The sequence below is a fragment of the Podarcis raffonei genome, chromosome W, assembly GCF_027172205.1.
Source record: "Podarcis raffonei isolate rPodRaf1 chromosome W, rPodRaf1.pri, whole genome shotgun sequence".
Lineage (NCBI taxonomy): Eukaryota > Metazoa > Chordata > Lepidosauria > Squamata > Lacertidae > Podarcis > Podarcis raffonei.
Genome location: NC_070620.1, coordinates 22,642,349 through 22,659,665, shown reverse-complemented (window position 1 = coordinate 22,659,665; position 17,317 = coordinate 22,642,349).

The following is a 17,317-nucleotide window of genomic DNA, read 5'->3' as shown; positions in this document are numbered from 1 at the left end:
GATTTGACGGTGAGTTAGGGGTAGTCCAATGCAAAATCCCTGAGGATCCATAAGGATTCATGGTTCGAGACCACGTTTTTGGCCAACAGTGTTGCCAGGAAGCAGTGGATAGGTACTGCTCTGGCAGGAAGGTAAACGACGTTTCCGTGCGCTGCTCTAGTTTGCCAGAAGCGGCTTAGTCATGCTTACCACATGACCTGGAAACTGTACACTGGCTCCCTCGGCCAATAAAGCAAGATGAGCGCCGCAACCCCAAAGTCGTCCTCGACCGGACCTAATGGTCAGGGGTCCCATTACCTTTACCTATGGTGCCCCAGCAACCTGTAAAGTCTTGCAGAAGAAGGTAAGTGTTATGTACTGAGTTGAATAGAATTCAAAAATGCAGCAGTCTGGGAACTTCCGGGTTGGCGCCATCGTCTAATGGCGGATTCCCTCCGAGCTCCGGAGGGAATCGGCTCAACAGGGGTCGGGTTCTGCCGCGGCGGCGACGCGGGGACCCCTAGAAACCACAGGCGCTGAAGCCTGTGGACTTGGTGACTCGGCGGGCACCATTTGCGCCCCCCCGACCCGCAAAGGAGCCTTTTTAAAGGCTCTGAAACGGGGGACGGAGAGCGGCGTGGTGCTGTGAGTTCGACTGCTTCCCCTGCTGAGTGAAGCCGCATGCCATGGACGGAGAGCGCTAACTTCTTCCTTTGAACATTTGGATTAAAAGTAACGACCCGTGAGTAACACGGTAATTGGACTTAAAAGAGAAATTTTATCCTTGGGAATTAGGCACGAACGGGTGAGGTGTTAAAAGGAAGTCCGCCTACCCGTCTTGTAAACATCGTAAAGCAAGGATTTTATTACTAAGGTTGTGAGAATACCTTTCTTCTATGTGGAGAAAAGCAATTAACTTTACGTTGGGGCAATTTAAGTGATTGTGCTGGAGGATAAGAGCTAACATTGAGAACGGAACTTACCCCTCCCCCAAGACCCGGGAGCGATCGGTAAGAGAGCCTGCGGAAGAGGTATAAAGACTTTGACAGCTGTCAAACTAGCTGTCAAAGTTGGAAGAAAAGGGAAACTCTGTTTTTGCTGACTTTGCTGGTTATATTCGCTACAATTTGGCAACATATTGTTAAAATAAAGAAGGAAAGGTTAACTTGGCTTTTGGGTGGGAATTGGAAGACATTAAGTAACTAGAATCCCTCTAGAGGGGGTTCAGGACATTACAAAAATGGCTGTAAGTGGAAAAATACTGGCTGAACTGGAAAAGACCTTCACGCTCCTGGGAAAACTGCAGGATCAGATGGATGTTTTGACTGAGAATGTCACAATAAGGAAGGGAACAGTAAATAAAGTTGCTGAGCCTGGAAGAGATATGATTCAAGTTCCTGCAGATGAACAGGGAAGTGTTGTTATTGATCTAAAAATCCTTACAGCCAAACAAGAAAAGGAATTTGAGTCATCTGAAGATGTGTTTAAAGAGGAACATGAGGATCTGAAGGAAAAAGATGGAGGCGCTGTGTTGTCGCAGATGATCAAGGAGAGCCAGAGGCCTGTTAAGTTGGACATAAAGGAAAATAAGAACAGGTTGATGAAAATTTGGTTTGAAGTGAAGAATGGAAATTGGAGAGATCCCCTCATATGGAGATCTGAAGACATATGGAATACAAATTTGGCTAATGTGGAATTTGGAGCCTTTGGGACATTTGGACTTATGAGAAGTAAGAGACAAGATCTTGGCTCCATTGTTAAATATGGAGGTCTGGCTGGAAGAAATGTGGACCTTATTGGAACAGAGCCTCTTCGAGATTCGGAATTTAAAATAAAGGACTATCAAAAAAACCGGCAGAGAGAAATTGAGAGAGAGTTAAGTGCCTCGGATGTGAGGTCGCCAGGCTGATTGAAGATGGACTGATGGACTTTGGTTGGGGTTCGAAACCGGGAAAGGGGGTGGTAGGGCTTCGGGAATCCAAAGGGTGTACAAATATATTTTGTTTTAATTAAGTTGGTTTTGCCACTAACATAAAAATGGGGATTTTGGGGAAGGGATTTGGGGCCAACCTTAGAAAAAGATTGTTAAGAATAAGTGTTGATGTATAAATAATGAGGTTCTAAAGTTAAAATGGGTTAATTAAATTGATGGGGCGAATTTAGGAAAAGTATTTTAAGAATAAGTTTTGAAATATAAAGATTGAGGTTTATAAGTTAAAATTGGTTAATTAAAATGAATCAGAGAAAACAAGGTAAAGTGTGGGGACAAAAATTTGCTGAGCTAAAAATTGGAACAGGAATACAAGAAGGGCAGGTGTGGGGAAGTCAAGGAATTTGGGTATGGAAAGTAAGTAATGTAAACTTTTTCAATTGCTGTTTTTTCTTTTCTTTTCTTCTCTCTTTTTTCTTTTTTGTCTTTCTTTTTTCTTTTTTGAAAATTTCAATAAATATTTTTTTTTTAAAAAAACAAAAATGCAGCAGTCTGATTGGTCCTAGAACAATAGGATCGAAAATGCAGCAGTCTGATTGGTCCTAGAACAATGCAGCAGTATGATTGGTCTGCAGGAGCCACCCAATCTAGCTGCAGGTGGAAGTGAATCCGCAACCTGATTGGCCTACAGGAGAATCCCGGAATTAGCCGATCACCTGTGGCCCATTTTTTAAATAATGTATATAAAGCAGATATTTTGGTGAAACTTTCATTCCTCCACACCCCTATGAGCTGAATAAAGGGCATGAAATCCACACTCGACTCCGAGTATATTTCAGTAAAGGACATGTTTTCAGTGTGTTAGTACAGGCTTTGTCCAATGGGCAAAAGCCCTCCAGACATTGTTGCCCTGCAGTTCTCATCAGCCCCAGCCAGCATGGCAGTGCTGGCCATGACTGCTGGGAGTTGTAGTCCAAAATGGCTCTGCTGACTGGGGCTGATGGGAGTTGTAGTCCAAAATACCCAGAGAGCATTAGGTTGACAAAGTCCATGTTGACACACAGGCCAATATCATAAAATTAGGTGGTGGCATCTCTATGCATCAGACTCTTCCTGTGTCCTCCCCTGTTAAACAATTTATGAGGCTGGAGAACCCTCTTGTCCACGCAGAGCAAGAAATGGCTGGTGGCCTCAAACAACAGGCAAAGCCTCATATGTCCATAGGCAGAAATGGGGCCCTTTGAGTCCTAGCCAATGTGCTTTCGAATGTGTAGCGATTCCCTCTCCCTGTTGTGTTTTAACTTTCCTCAAACACCCTGGAGGGTTTTCGTAGGAATGAAAAACAGGGCAGACGAGAGGTAGGTGTCACATGAGGCGTCTGACTGGGCAAGCCCAAGGCGTCTCACTTTTATTGAGTATTAACAAGCATTGCCACAGGTGTGCTTGTGGCTGATTGGTTGATACAAACACAAAGAAACTTGTTGCTGATTGGTTAACATAAATACAAGGCGGGAATTACATGTGAGAGGTGGGAATTACATGTGAACATTAATCATCGATAGATTAAAGGCTGGGAAACGAGGTTGGGACTAGACAAGCGTGAAACCTCCTAATTAATTATAACTAAAGATTAATATAGCATAAAACAATTACTAATGATTGATCATAACATGAAAGAATATAATAATCAAGTTCTGTAGATGTGGTCAGCTATGCATTGAGAACAGGTCATCATGAACTTAAGATGAACTGAGCAAGGAGGGAATGTCTTGGTATTTGGAACAGGTTGGTACAGTGTGTGCAGAAACAGAGAAAAGATTATAAGCGAGACTTCCCAGAATGCCAGAGAAAAGAAGCAAGAAGCGAGACTTCCCATAATGCCACAGTTATTTGCAGTAAAAGAACTTATGTGCAGAAAGAGAACTTCCCTTCAGGTTTTTCTGGGAGCAAAAGCAATCCAAGCCTATACAGTGTCTTGCTGGCAAGGACCATTTCTTCATTGCCTCCCACTGCAGATCACTTGTTGCACTGGTTTCCCAAATCATAGTGGCAGTAAACCATGATTTAAGTGGGTGCACTGAAACTGCAGGCACTTCACTCCCTCTGCCCCTCTGTCTCCACTCCCAGGAAACAAGTCTGGGTTAGTGCTACCTCTGAACCCAGGTTCACCATTTATTTCTCTCCAAGCAAACCACAAGTGAGTTAGCCAAGAACAAACCTTGATTATGGCTCCCAGCATCACTCTGATAATATCCTCTCTGCTTCTTTCATTGCTTAGGTGCTGATTGCTCACACCAAATTGCTTGACATCTCTGATCCCTAAATCCTGTAGCATCCTGAATCTCCTAACTGTGAAGGTAACTTGAAACTCTTTTTTTCTTTTTTCTTTTTGCAAATGACGCAAGAGGTAGGAATGAATCTGTCAGGGAACTGACATCAGAGATCAACGGAGAGGGAAGTCGCTCCGAGGATGCAGGGGAGGGAACCAGCAAGGAGAGAGGGAGAGCTTCCGCTGGGGAAGGAAACCAAGGTGACAGCAGGAAGAAAGGGGAAGCTGAGAGTACTTCGGAGGGAAGGCTCCGAGACTCTTCCAGTGAGATCAGTGGGGAGAGCGCAGGACCTCCGCTTGGCACGCCTACTCTGCTCAGAAGGCTTCCGCGCAGAGAAGCTAGGCGGAGACTGGCTGTCAAGGAATTTTTATGTTGGAAGAAGTTCAGGAAACGCCCACTGACGGATTCTGCCAGTGATTAAGACAGTCGCGTTGCAAGGCGCTGTCAAACCAGGGAAAGTTTGAGCTATATAACCTGCTTGGAGCAGTTTGGAGTTTTACGCATGAGCAACACCATTTCCCATTACAGCAATCCGTCAGTCCTCTGAGTTGCTTATGCGCAGAGAAACAGGGGCAGCATCATGAGTCAAACTGGAGGAGCCGGCGCCGGAGAACAGGGGGGCAGAGGAGGACCTACTCTCGAGGAGAGAAACAGAGAGTTGGAGCAGCAACTCGCCCTACTAGCGGCGCAGCTGGATGAAAGGCGCACTCAGGATGCCCAGGGGAAGCCCACACCCATCGCAAGGAAGGTACCGGGACTAGTGCAGAAGTTTGGGGGCAATCCCAGAGACTATAATGCATTTAAGACAGAAGTGCAGTATGCGCTGAACCTGCAATACGAGGACTTTGTAGACGATGCAGGGAGGGTAGCCTTCGTGGTGGGGCATCTGGAAGGGCGCGCCAGAGATTGGATCCGACCCTTGAGGGCGTCGGAGAATGCTGCCTTGAAGGATTTGAGAAAATTTTTTAGCGCCATGGACCATATGTTCTCGAGTGATGTGGAGCAGAGCGTGACCCGCAAAGAACTGATGGGGTGCAAACAAGGGAACCAATCAGTGAGAGAGTACTGGTCACGATTTGCGATGCTGATTCATAAACTTGGGTGGGAACTTGGTTCTGCGCCAGTGCAAATGCTATTTGAGGAAGGATTGTCCCCTTGGGTAAAAGACGAACTCTCCCGCGCGCCCCGTCCGGAATCGATGGACCAGCTGACCAAGATGGCGTTGGCGGTGGGAGTACGCCAAGAGGCGCGCGCTCTAGAAAGGCGGGAAGGGAGAGCAGAGCGTTGGTATGACAACCGCATTCCGGACGTGCCTGAGCAACCCGCGCCGCCCGCGGAACCAATGGAGATTGGAGGAGCGCGCGCGCGGGGGGTTTCAAACTCCAGCGAGGTTCGCAAGAAGGAGGGAAAAACGACTAAGAAATGCTTTCTCTGCCAGCAGCCGGGACATTTTGCCAGAGCCTGCCCTCAGAAGAAGGCGTGGCAAGGAATGGTGGGGGCAGTTGAGGGGGAGGAGGAAAGAAATAAAGAGCAGGGAAACGGGAATGCCTGTCTGCCCGAGAGTGGGCACAGCAGCCAGGCGAGCAACCAGTAAAGGTGCCCAAACCAGACCCTCCCCAAGCGGCCATAGCCATAGAGGTGATACTAGAACTCCCTAACGGACACCCAATTAAGGTGAAGGCGTTGCTGGATTCAGGCAGCTCTTGTAACTTTTTTAGCAGGGATTTTGCACTAGAGCACCAGCTCCAAGTAGTGCCTCTAGAACACCCCCTGCAAGTAACGACCATTGATGGTAGAGAACTTCTGGGGGGGGGGAAGTGACCCACCAGACCCCCCCCCATGAAAATGAGGGTTGCCAGACACACTGAGACAATTGCCTTTCATGTAGCCACACTAGCAGGACCACCAATCATACTGGGAATGAGTTGGCTGGCACTGCACGACCCAGTGGTGGGATGGCACCAGCGGACAGTCACCTTTGGATCTGCTTACTGCGTGGAGCACTGCCATGGAGGGGAGACCCAAAGGATGGCAGTAGCAAGGGTGGCAGGGATGTCGGTAGGAGAAAAGGGGGGAATACCAGTTCAGTACGCAGATCTGGAAGAAGTCTTCAGTGAGAAGGAGGCTGATAAACTACCCCCTCACAGGCCCTTTGACTGTCAAATCAACCTACTCCCAGGGGCTCAGCTGCCTGTGGGTAAGCTGTACGCCATGTCGGACAGGGAGATGCAGGAGTTGCGGAACTTTATTGACAAGAACCTGAAGAGGGGTTTCATACGAGAATCAAGGGTGGTGGGGGGCAGTCCAGTGTTCTTTGTGGACAAGAAGGACTCTAAAGAGCCCAGGTTGGTCGTAGACTACCGGAGGTTGAACCTGGTGTCGGAACCAGTGACATTTCCAATGCCCAGAATTGACGACATTTTGGCCAGAGTAAGGAAAGGGAAGGTCTTTACCAAGTTGGACCTTCGGGGGGGCGTACAATTTGATAAGGATGAGGGAGGGGGATGAATGGAAAACCACCATGTTCACCCCTCTGGGGGCCTTTGAGTACTTAGTTATGCCCTTCGGATTACAATCAGGCTCAAGCACATTTCAAGCCTTCATGCACCACGTGCTGGGGTCCCTACTGTACAAGAATTGCGTAGCTTTCTTGGACGACGTGCTAATCTACTCGGAGAACGAAGAGCAGCATATAAAGGACGTCAGGGAAGTCCTGAAAAGGCTGCAGGAGCACCAGTTGTGGGTCAAACTGGAGAAATGCCAATTCCATGCCCGAGAGGTGGAGTTCCTGGGTTACAGGTTGTCTGACAAAGGCTTAGCCATGGACCCAGGCAAGGTGCAAGCGGTGCTAGAATGGAGGACCCCCAAGAACCGGAAGGACGTGCAGAGGTTCCTGGGGTTTGGCAACTTCTATAGGAAGTTCATCAAGAACTTCGCCCACTTAACAGCACCCATAACCGATTGCCTCAGCAGCAAGAAGAAGTTTGAGTGGACGGAAGAGGCTCAGCAGTCCTTTGAAAAGCTAAAGAGGGCGTTCGCTTCGGAAGAGCAACTCTTACACGTGGATCTGCAGAAACCGATGAGGCTGGAGACAGACGCGTCAGACAGAGCGGTGGGAGCGGTATTGCTCCAGCAGGGAAATCGGGGAGAGTGGAAGCCGTGCGCCTTTTTCTCAAGGAAGCTGAACAAGTCAGAACAAAACTACACGGTGTACGACAGGGAACTGCTGGCCATTCATGAGGCTTTTCGCCGCTGGAGACATTTTCTAATAGGTGCACAGCACAAAATCCAGGTGTGCACAGATCATAAGAACCTGGAATATTGGAGGACTGCGCGAGTCCTGAACCAAAGACAGGTGCGGTGGGCACAGGAGTTTTCCAAGTTTTGTTTTGAAATTAGGTACGTGCCGGGGAGGGAAAACGTCAGAGCAGACGCTCTCTCTCGCAAACCGGAGTACTTGGAAGGAGAGGAAGTACCAGATGTACGTCATGTCATACCCGAGGACCGGTGGGTGTGGGGGGGAGTGTTGGTAGGGAAACAAGAACTAGCCGGTTTAACGAGGGATGACCAGTACGCCCAAACCAAAATCAGGGAGATTCGAGATGCCGAAAATCAGGGGGGTTTTGAGGTTAAGGAGGGGGCTTTGTACTATAAGGGTGCTGTCAGAGGCTCAGGAGCAGAAGCACAGGGGAGAGAGCAAATAGAGAGCGGAGGAGAGGAATCCGAGGGGAGCGTAGGGGAATATGACAGTGACCCGAGAGATTCCATGAGCTTCTCCAGCGAATCAGAAGATTCCCAGAAGGAGGCGCCTATGGTAAGGACAAGGGGGGTCCCAGGGGGGACGCTCCAGAAGCAAGGGGCCAGCGGGGACTCCCAAGGGAGCAGCGGAGGTTCAGGACCAGTTCCCCCACCAGAGCGCAGTGGGGGGGAAGAGTCACATGAGTCAGGACCAGCCTCTCCTCCAGCGGGGAGAGAAGATGAGTCAGGGATAACCACGCCCCCATCGGAAAGTGGGGAAACGGAGGGAAGGCCAGGTCCAGCTAGCCTCCCCGAAGGAGGGAGCAGTGACACAAGTGAAACGGTCAGAAGGAAAGTGGGAGGCTGCGCGCGCGTGCCAAGTTCAAATGTGCAGGAGCGCGGGACAGCAGAAAACCCGGATTGGGAGCCAGGTCCAAAAGCCCGAAGGAGGGAGGGGGAAGAGTCAGGGGACTCAGCGTCAGAGGAGTCTAGGAAGGGTGAGACTCCGACTAGCAGGCAGACCCAGAGAAGGAAGGAACAGAGGAAGAGGTGGAGTAAGGCTAGAATCTTAAACTGGTGTCAGGGGGGAGGAGATTCAGATGGAGCTTCGGCGGTCTAAGGTACAGACGTAGCGTTGCACGCTGCGCTTGTGGAAGTGAAACTGAACTTCAATAAAGACTTTTATACTAAAGAAGGAAGCAGCGTTGGTCTTGTGTGAGCTGGGACCTTGGGCAGCGCTGACAGGTGCGTTGTACATACCGGAAGGAGACTTGAGGAGAAGAATACTCAAACAACTGCATGACAACCCCACGGCGGGACATTTCGGTCAACACAAAACCATGTTGCTTGTCACCAGGCAGTTCTGGTGGCCAAGGGTAAGGGAGGATGTGCGGGAATACGTACGGGGGTGCGAGTGCTGCCAGCGAGCTAAAGGGGAGAGGGCAGCACCCGCGGGGTTACTGGAACCCTTGCCCACACCAGAAAGACCATGGGAAGGGGTATCAATTGATTTTATGACTGATTTACCCAAGTCCAGGGGGAAAACAGCAGTCATGGTGGTAGTTGACTTGATGACCAAAATGTGCCATTTTATTGCTTGCTCGCATGCAGTGACTGCAGAGGAAACAGCTAGGCTGTTTGTAGATCACATCTTCAGGTTGCATGGCGCCCCCTTGAGGATTTCATCCGACAGAGGCCGCCAATTTACTTCCAGATTCTGGAGGAAGCTTATGAGTCTGCTGGAAGTTGAAGTTAGTTTCTTGACGGCCAGACACCCAGAGACCAACGGACAAGCAGAAAGAGCTAATAGCATACTTCAACAGTATCTACGCTGCTACGTCAACGAAAGGGAGAACGATTGGGTGGACAAACTAGCGCTGGCTGAATTTGCATACAATAACGCGGAACATGTGTCCACGGGGATGAGTCCATTCATGGCCAATTACGGGTGTCATCCCAGGGCCTTCCCAGGGGAGGAGGGGGGAAGGTGGAGTGTACCGGCAGCTGAACAATTCGTGGAAGAAATGCAGGCTTTACACCAACAACTTAAGGTTAACCTGGAGCGGGCGAAGGAAGCGTACAAGAGGCAGGCAGACAAGCACCGCAGAGAAGGGGAAACTATAAGAGTGGGGGACCAGGTGTGGTTGTCTACCCAAGGGTTACCGTTCAAGGGGGGTGTAAGAAACTACGGCCAAGGCGATTGGGACCTTTCGAGGTCACACAACAGGTTAATCCTGTGACCTTTAGACTCAAATTGCCCACCAACATGAAACTGCACCAGGTGTTCCACCGGTCCTTACTCTCACCGTACAGGGAAGGATCTATGGGACAAGAAAGAGAAGCTCCCAGGCATCCCCGGGTAGAGGAAAGGGAACTCAGTGGTCATGCAGCTGAAATTCTCGATTCCAGGTGGAGAGGGAGGAGGGTGGAATATTTGGTGGCTTGGGAGGGGGAACCCAAATCAGAGAACACGTGGGTTCCGGCAGAAGAGATCAGGGATGAGTATCTGCAGGAGGAATTTCACCGCAGGTTTCCAAGGAAGCCTAAGCCCTTAGGGAGGTTCTGGGAGGAGCAATTTGGTGACACGGAGGATGAAGAAGAGTTTGTGGGATTTCCCGCCTCAGAAGAGGAGGAAGGGGAGAGATCCGAGGAAGAGGAATCTGACTGGGGAGATTGGGCTGAGGAAAGAGAGAACAGCAGGTGGAGAGCGGTGTTGGAATCATCTGAGGAGGAGGATAGCTCTTTCCGGGGCTTTCCCGCTTCACCGTCCCCGGGACGGGAGGGGAGGGGGAGGGGCCTGGGAGGGAGGTGGATGTCAGGGAACTGACATCAGAGATCAACGGAGAGGGAAGTCGCTCCGAGGATGCAGGGGAGGGAACCAGCAAGGAGAGAGGGAGAGCTTCCGCTGGGGAAGGAAACCAAGGTGACAGCAGGAAGAAAGGGGAAGCTGAGAGTACTTCGGAGGGAAGGCTCCGAGACTCTTCCAGTGAGATCAGTGGGGAGAGCGCAGGACCTCCGCTTGGCACGCCTACTCTGCTCAGAAGGCTTCCGCGCAGAGAAGCTAGGCGGAGACTGGCTGTCAAGGAATTTTTATGTTGGAAGAAGTTCAGGAAACGCCCACTGACGGATTCTGCCAGTGATTAAGACAGTCGCGTTGCAAGGCGCTGTCAAACCAGGGAAAGTTTGAGCTATATAACCTGCTTGGAGCAGTTTGGAGTTTTACGCATGAGCAACACCATTTCCCATTACAGAATCATTGAATGGAAGCTTCTGGACCTGATAGTGAAGAAGGCACAGAACCACTTTGTGTGTGTTGACAGAAGGGGGACCCTTGAAACCAGGTCCCATTCCAATGTGATTTTGTTCCATGTCTTGTTTAAATATACGAGAAACCTCAGAGAGAGAAGGGGAAAGTGTCAGAGATACACAGAGAAGAATGGGAGGAAGAGAGAAGCAGGGTGTCACAGACCAAGAAAGAGGAATAAGGGGATGTCAGGGACAGAGAAGTGTGTGTGAGAGAGGGGGGGAGGGGGTGCCAAAGACAGAGAAAGAGGAAGAAGCAGTTTGTCAGAGACAGAGAAGTGAGTGGTCCATTCTCCACTGGCTTTGGCCTCTAACAGGTTAGTGCTGACGGAGTGTGCAATAGGGAAAAAAATGTTCTCCAGCTCTGCTATGAAGGCTTACCAGATAAATGAATGGCCATTTTCCTTCTCTGCCCTTCCAGGTTTTAGATCTACATGACAACCAGCTGACCTCACTTCTTCCTGATATTGGCCAACTGACGTCTCTCCAGGTAAAGATAGAGAGATAGTTTATTACGGCCATAGGCCCATATTCAATACATCATACAGCAAAACAGGTATAACAAGATAAAATTTATAAATTAAATTATGTTTAAATCAAGTACATCTCAAACCGTAAGTTTCTAAATTCCATTAAAATAAGAACAATATAGCGCTTAAAATATCAAATTATCAGTATAAATCAATATTATTTAGGCAAAATCAATAATCATAGAGTAATCCATTTTTCCTTTTATAGGCTAATACTGTTATCAGAAATCTGGCAACAGAAAGGGACCTACTCGAATCAGAATCTTGCAGTAAATGTATTAGCTGTGTTTCCAAGGAGTCACCTGAGATTTCCAATAATAAAGGGGACAAAAATCTGATCCGAGAAACTGAATGTAGTGAACAACAGAATAGTATATGTTGTAAAGATTCTATAGATCTATTATCACATACACACACCGCTGAGATCCGACCATTGGAAAATCTATTATTCAAGACATTGGAAGGAAAGGCGTTAAATCTTGCCTTAATAAAGGCATATCTGTGGGCCGCTACAGACAAAGAAGTCATATAAGATGGTATCTGCTGTGAGTGCACTATGCCAAGATTTAATGGTGAGCAAGTGCCACTACCCAAAATGGTGTTTTGTTGTAGGTCAATCTCCTCAAGTTTCTGAGTGAGGGTTTTTTTTGCTGTGGCTAGGTCCAATTCCAATAATTCTGATGGAGACAATCCATAGGTCACTACTTTAGAATGGATCTCTTTTGCCCCTAGGACGGGAAAATTATCTCTCCAGAGGCATTGGATCAAATACAGATTTGGGAGCCTATGCCTTAAGGACAACCAGTAACAAAGGCTGTGCCTCCAAAGAGTATTTTCTAAAGATGTAGTTTTTAATTCTAAGCGAATAGCTGCGTTACTAACGCACTGAGGAAGTTTTAGCAGTCGTCTTAGAAATTGATTTTGGATTACCTCCAAGGGCATCAAGTTTACTGCGGTCCCCCATAAAGGAACAGCATATGCCAATGTTGCAATTACTTTAGCTTTGAATACTTTCAAGGCAGATGGAACATGAAGAGCCCTGTCTGAAAAGAAAAAGCGCAAAAGCGCAAAGGATAGGGCCTTGGCCTTGTTTAAAATATGTGCAATATGCGCCTTCCAACCCAGATTATATTGGAGAAAAACTCCCAGGTATTGAAATTTATAGACCTGTTCAATAGGTTTTCCATCTAATTGCCACTTATAGGATTTCCGACTTTTTGAGAAAATTAGTACTTTTGATTTAGATTGATTTATAGTGAGGGAATTTGTTTTACAATATGAAACAAAGAATTTTAATGCTCTCCTGAGGCCAATTCTTGAGAAGGATAAAATCACAGCATCATCAGCATAGAGTAATAATGGGCAACGATAGTTTGCGAGACGGGGGGCATGGGTGATTTCCTGAGATTCAGCCAATGGTATTCTCATGTCACTAATGAATAAATTGAAAAGAAAAGGAGCTAGGGTTTGAAGAGGTGGATTTGCCCTGCCAGACTTCAAACTCTACTATGAATCAGCAGCATTTTGCTGGTTGAAAGACTGGCTGCTTCTTGAGAACACAGACATTTTGGATCTTGAAGGTTTTAACAATGTTTTTGGGTGGCATGCATATTTGTGGTATGACAAGGTGAAAGCACACAAAGCTTTTAAAAATCATATTGTCAGGAGAGCACTGTTTAATGTTTGGACTAGATATAAAGATCTATTGGAAAATAAAACTCCAAGGTGGTTGTCACCAATGGAGGCTAAGGCTCAGAGAAAACTTAACATGGAGGCCAAATGGCCAAAATACTGGGAAATTTTGGAACAAGAAGGGGACAGACTGAAATTGCAGAGTTTTGAGAAACTGAAAGATAAAGTGCGAGATTGGCTTCATTACTATCAGATAAGGGAGGTTTACAATTTGGACAAGAAGGTTGGTTTCCAGGTGGAAAAATCTAAATTGGAAACAGAACTGCTAGAATCCAAAACTAAGACTTTGTCAAAAATGTATAACTTGCTGCTGAAATGGAATACTCAGGATGAGACGGTTAAATCTGTAATGATTAAATGGGCACAAGACGTTGGACATAATATCATGTTTGCTGACTGGGAACAGTTGTGGACCACCGGAATTAAATTCACGGCATGTAATGCCTTAAGAGAGAATATTATGAAAATGATATATAGGTGGTACATGACCCCAGTCAAGCTTGCAAAAATCTATCATTTGCCCGACAACAAATGTTGGAAATGTAAGGAAAATGAAGGTACATTCTTTCACCTTTGGTGGACGTGCCCTAGGATTAAGGCTTTCTGGGAAATGATATATAATGAGTTGAAAAAGGTATTTAAATATACCTTCTTGAAGAAACCAGAGGCCTTTCTTCTGGGCATGGTCGGCCAATTGGTGTCAAAGAAGGATAGAACGTTTTTTATGTATGCCACAACAGCAGCAAGAATACTCATCGCAAAGTATTGGAAGACGCAAGATTTACCCACTCTGGAAGAATGGCAGATGAAACTGATTGACTGTATGGGACTGGCAGAATTGACGAGCAGAATCCGTGACCAGGGAGAAGAGTCGGCTGAAGAAGATTGGAAAAAATTTAAGGACTATTTACAGAAATATTGTAAAATTAAGGAAAGTTAAATGGTGTTGGATTGAAATTGAGTGGTTTCTAGCTGTAATGATATAAAGGAACATAGATGGGGGGAAAAAGAGTTTGAAAGACAAGGTAATATTATAAGCTGTAATGCTTTAAATGAAGGATTTGCTGAACAAATAATCTTAATTGGGATACAAGGAGGAGAAGTATGAGGAGGTCTGAGAAATTTGTTATTTAAAAGTATGATTTATGAATTTTATGTCTTTTTTAATGTTTTTGTTTGTTCTGTTTTTGTTTGTTTGTTTAAAAAATTGGAAAATCTAATAAATATTCTTTAAAAAAAAAAGAAAAGAAAAGGAGCTAGGATACATCCTTGCCGGACTCCTCTGTTGATGGACACAGAGTTTGTGAGATCGCCGGTTGGGGTTATTCTCACCCTAGCAGCAGACCCCTCATGCAGCTGGATTATTAACCATAAAAGTCTTCTATCAATTCCCCATCGGGCCAACTTTTCCCAGAGTAACCTTCTGGGGATGCTGTCAAATGCAGCCTTAAGGTCGATAAAAGCTGCACAAAGTTGGCCTCGGTTTGAAGAGGAATATTTCCAGGCTAGATGGTGCAAGACTAAAACATGGTCCGTAGTTGACTGGTTCGGTCTGAATCCTGCTTGCTCGGGGCCTATCAGTTTCTTTTCTTCAGCCCATTGGGTAAGTCTATTCAGCAGAAAACGTGCGTATATCTTTCCAACTATTGACAGTAAACTAATATTCCTATAATTTTCCGGATCATCTGGGGAACCTTTTTTATATATTGGAATTATAATAGCGTCCTTCCATATTTTTGGCACCCTTCCAGGTGCATTAATAGCATCGAAAGTAACAGCCAGGATTTTTGCCCACCAGTCGGAATGTAGTTTTATGGCTTCCGCCGTAATCAAATCTGGCCCAGGGGCTTTGCCGATTTTAAGTTTAGAGATTAAATTCAAGATTTCATCGGGGTCAGTAGGAGGCCAGATGGGGAGATGATCAAATACATCATCAAGAGCGTTGGTATTGGAATCTGGTGACGCAAAATATTTCCTTAAAAAGGATTCCCAGGCTGGGGCAGGAATTATTGTTAAGGGGTATCTCCTTGATCTTCTATTAACCAATTGCCAAAATTGCCGTGAGTTACATGAACTAGAGGCGACTATAAGCGCCTGCCAGCGATTTTGTTGCCACTCTTGCTTAGCCATTCTCTGGGCTTGCTTATATGCTGTTTTTGCTTGTTGGTAATTCCTAGGTAATACTAAAGCACCAGAAGATTTATATTCATTGTAAATGGCACAGAGATGTCGTCTAGCTTGTTTGCATTTTAAGTTAAACCAAGGGGCACCGGTCTTAAAATGGGCCCGATTTACTTGGATGGCTGGTACTGTAAAAAAGGACATAAGATCTTCTGGTTTGTTTTTTTAAAAAAGATATTTATTAAAGTTTTCAATTTTTATACAATCAAAAAGAAAAAAGCAAAAAAGTTTAAAAACACATAAAATTCACAATACTTAATTTTCAATGACATATTTCCCTGACCTCCTCATACCTCCCCTTCTTGTATTCCAATTCAAATTATTTGTTCAGCAAATCCTTATCTCAAAGCATTACAGCTAAAAACCCCTTGATTTCTATCCGACATCATTCAACATTCATTAATTTTACAATATTTCTGTAGATAGTCCTTGAATTTCTTCCAGTCTTCTTCCGCCGACTCTTCTCCCTGGTCACGGATTCTGCCAGTCATTTCTGCCAATCCCATACAGTCAATCATCTTCATCGGCCATTCTTCCAGAGTGGGTAAATCTTGCGTCTTCCAGTACTTTGCAATAAGTATTCTTGCTGCTGTTGTAGCATACATAAAGAAAGTTCTATCCTTTTTTGACACCAACTGGCCGACCATGCCCAAGAGAAAGGCCTCTGGTTTCTTCAAGAAGGTATATTTAAATACCTTTTTCAATTCATTATAGATCATTTCCCAGAAAGCCTTAATCTTAGGGCACGTCCACCAGAGGTGAAAGAATGTACCTTCATTTTCTTTGCATTTCCAACATTTATTATCGGGCAAATGATAAATTTTTGCAAGCTTGACTGGGGTCATGTACCACCTGTATATCATTTTCATAATATTTTCTCTTAAGGCATTACATGCCGTAAATTTCATACCTGTGGTCCATAACCGTTCCTAGTCAGCCATCATTATATTATGTCCAACATCTTGTGCCCATTTGATCATAGCAGATTTGACCGTCTCATCCTGAGTGTTCCATTTCAGCAGCAAGTTATACATTTTTGACAAAATCTTAGTTTTAGGTTCTAACAGTTCTGTTTCCAATTTTGATTTTTCCACCTGGAAGCCAACTTTCTTATCCAAATTGTAAGGACATAAGATCTTCTGTAAACAGAGAGAATGACTTAATAATTTGTTCATGCCCGTACAGATCTAAATCTAAAACAACATGAGTTTGAATTATCTCTTGTTGGAAGAATTCCATATATTTTTGGGCTTGAGTTACTGACCATTTTATTCCTCTCACTTGTTCTGCAGTATTTATTCCCATATGTATGGGGTGTCTAGATTTGATATACTGCCAGTCTAGAGAGAGCTTGGCACTCAAGGGGAGATGGTCGCTCATTTGGACGTTTTCTATTTTAAAATAAGAAAAATTTGGGAATAAATCTCTGGAAACAATAAAATAATCGAGAACACTATTTGTAAGTGTGCTCAAATGAGTAAACTCACCCGGAATATCTGGGGGACAATTTCCGTTTAAAATTATCAAATTCAAACGTAAAATCAGCTGATAAAGAAGGGTTCCCGCTTCGTTAACCCTATTATCTTTCGATTTTCTCTGTATATGGGGGGAGAGATCCAAGTTCTGGTGATCAGGTATGACCCACCATTTGGCCTTGCCTAGTGCTTCCCAGTTTGCAGCTGTACGAGCATTAAAATCACCTCCCATGACTGCTGAAATGTTTGGGAACTTAGTGTAACAGAAATCTAGGTGTTCTTCAAGTGTTTCCCATTTGGAATGGAGGTCCACTACCTGCCCCCCAGGGGGGAAATAAACATTTGTTACCAGTAATTCAAATTTCCCTCCTGAAATCAATCCTGTAATTGCGTAAGGAGAGGAAGATTTAACAAGTGTAAGTTTTGCTTGCAATTTTAGGGAAATGGCTATTACCAAACCTCCCCTAGGGCGTCCACCTTTAAGAGAGGGGCTAGCTGGAAGCAAAATGGTATCGTATCCATTTATGTCAATCACCTCCTCTTCCCAAGTTTCTTGTAGGAGAATTACTTGGAATAAATTAACAAATTTTAAGAAGTCTGGATCAGATTTCTTCCCCCTCCATCCCGCAATATTCCAGCATAAAAATGACATCAAGGAGT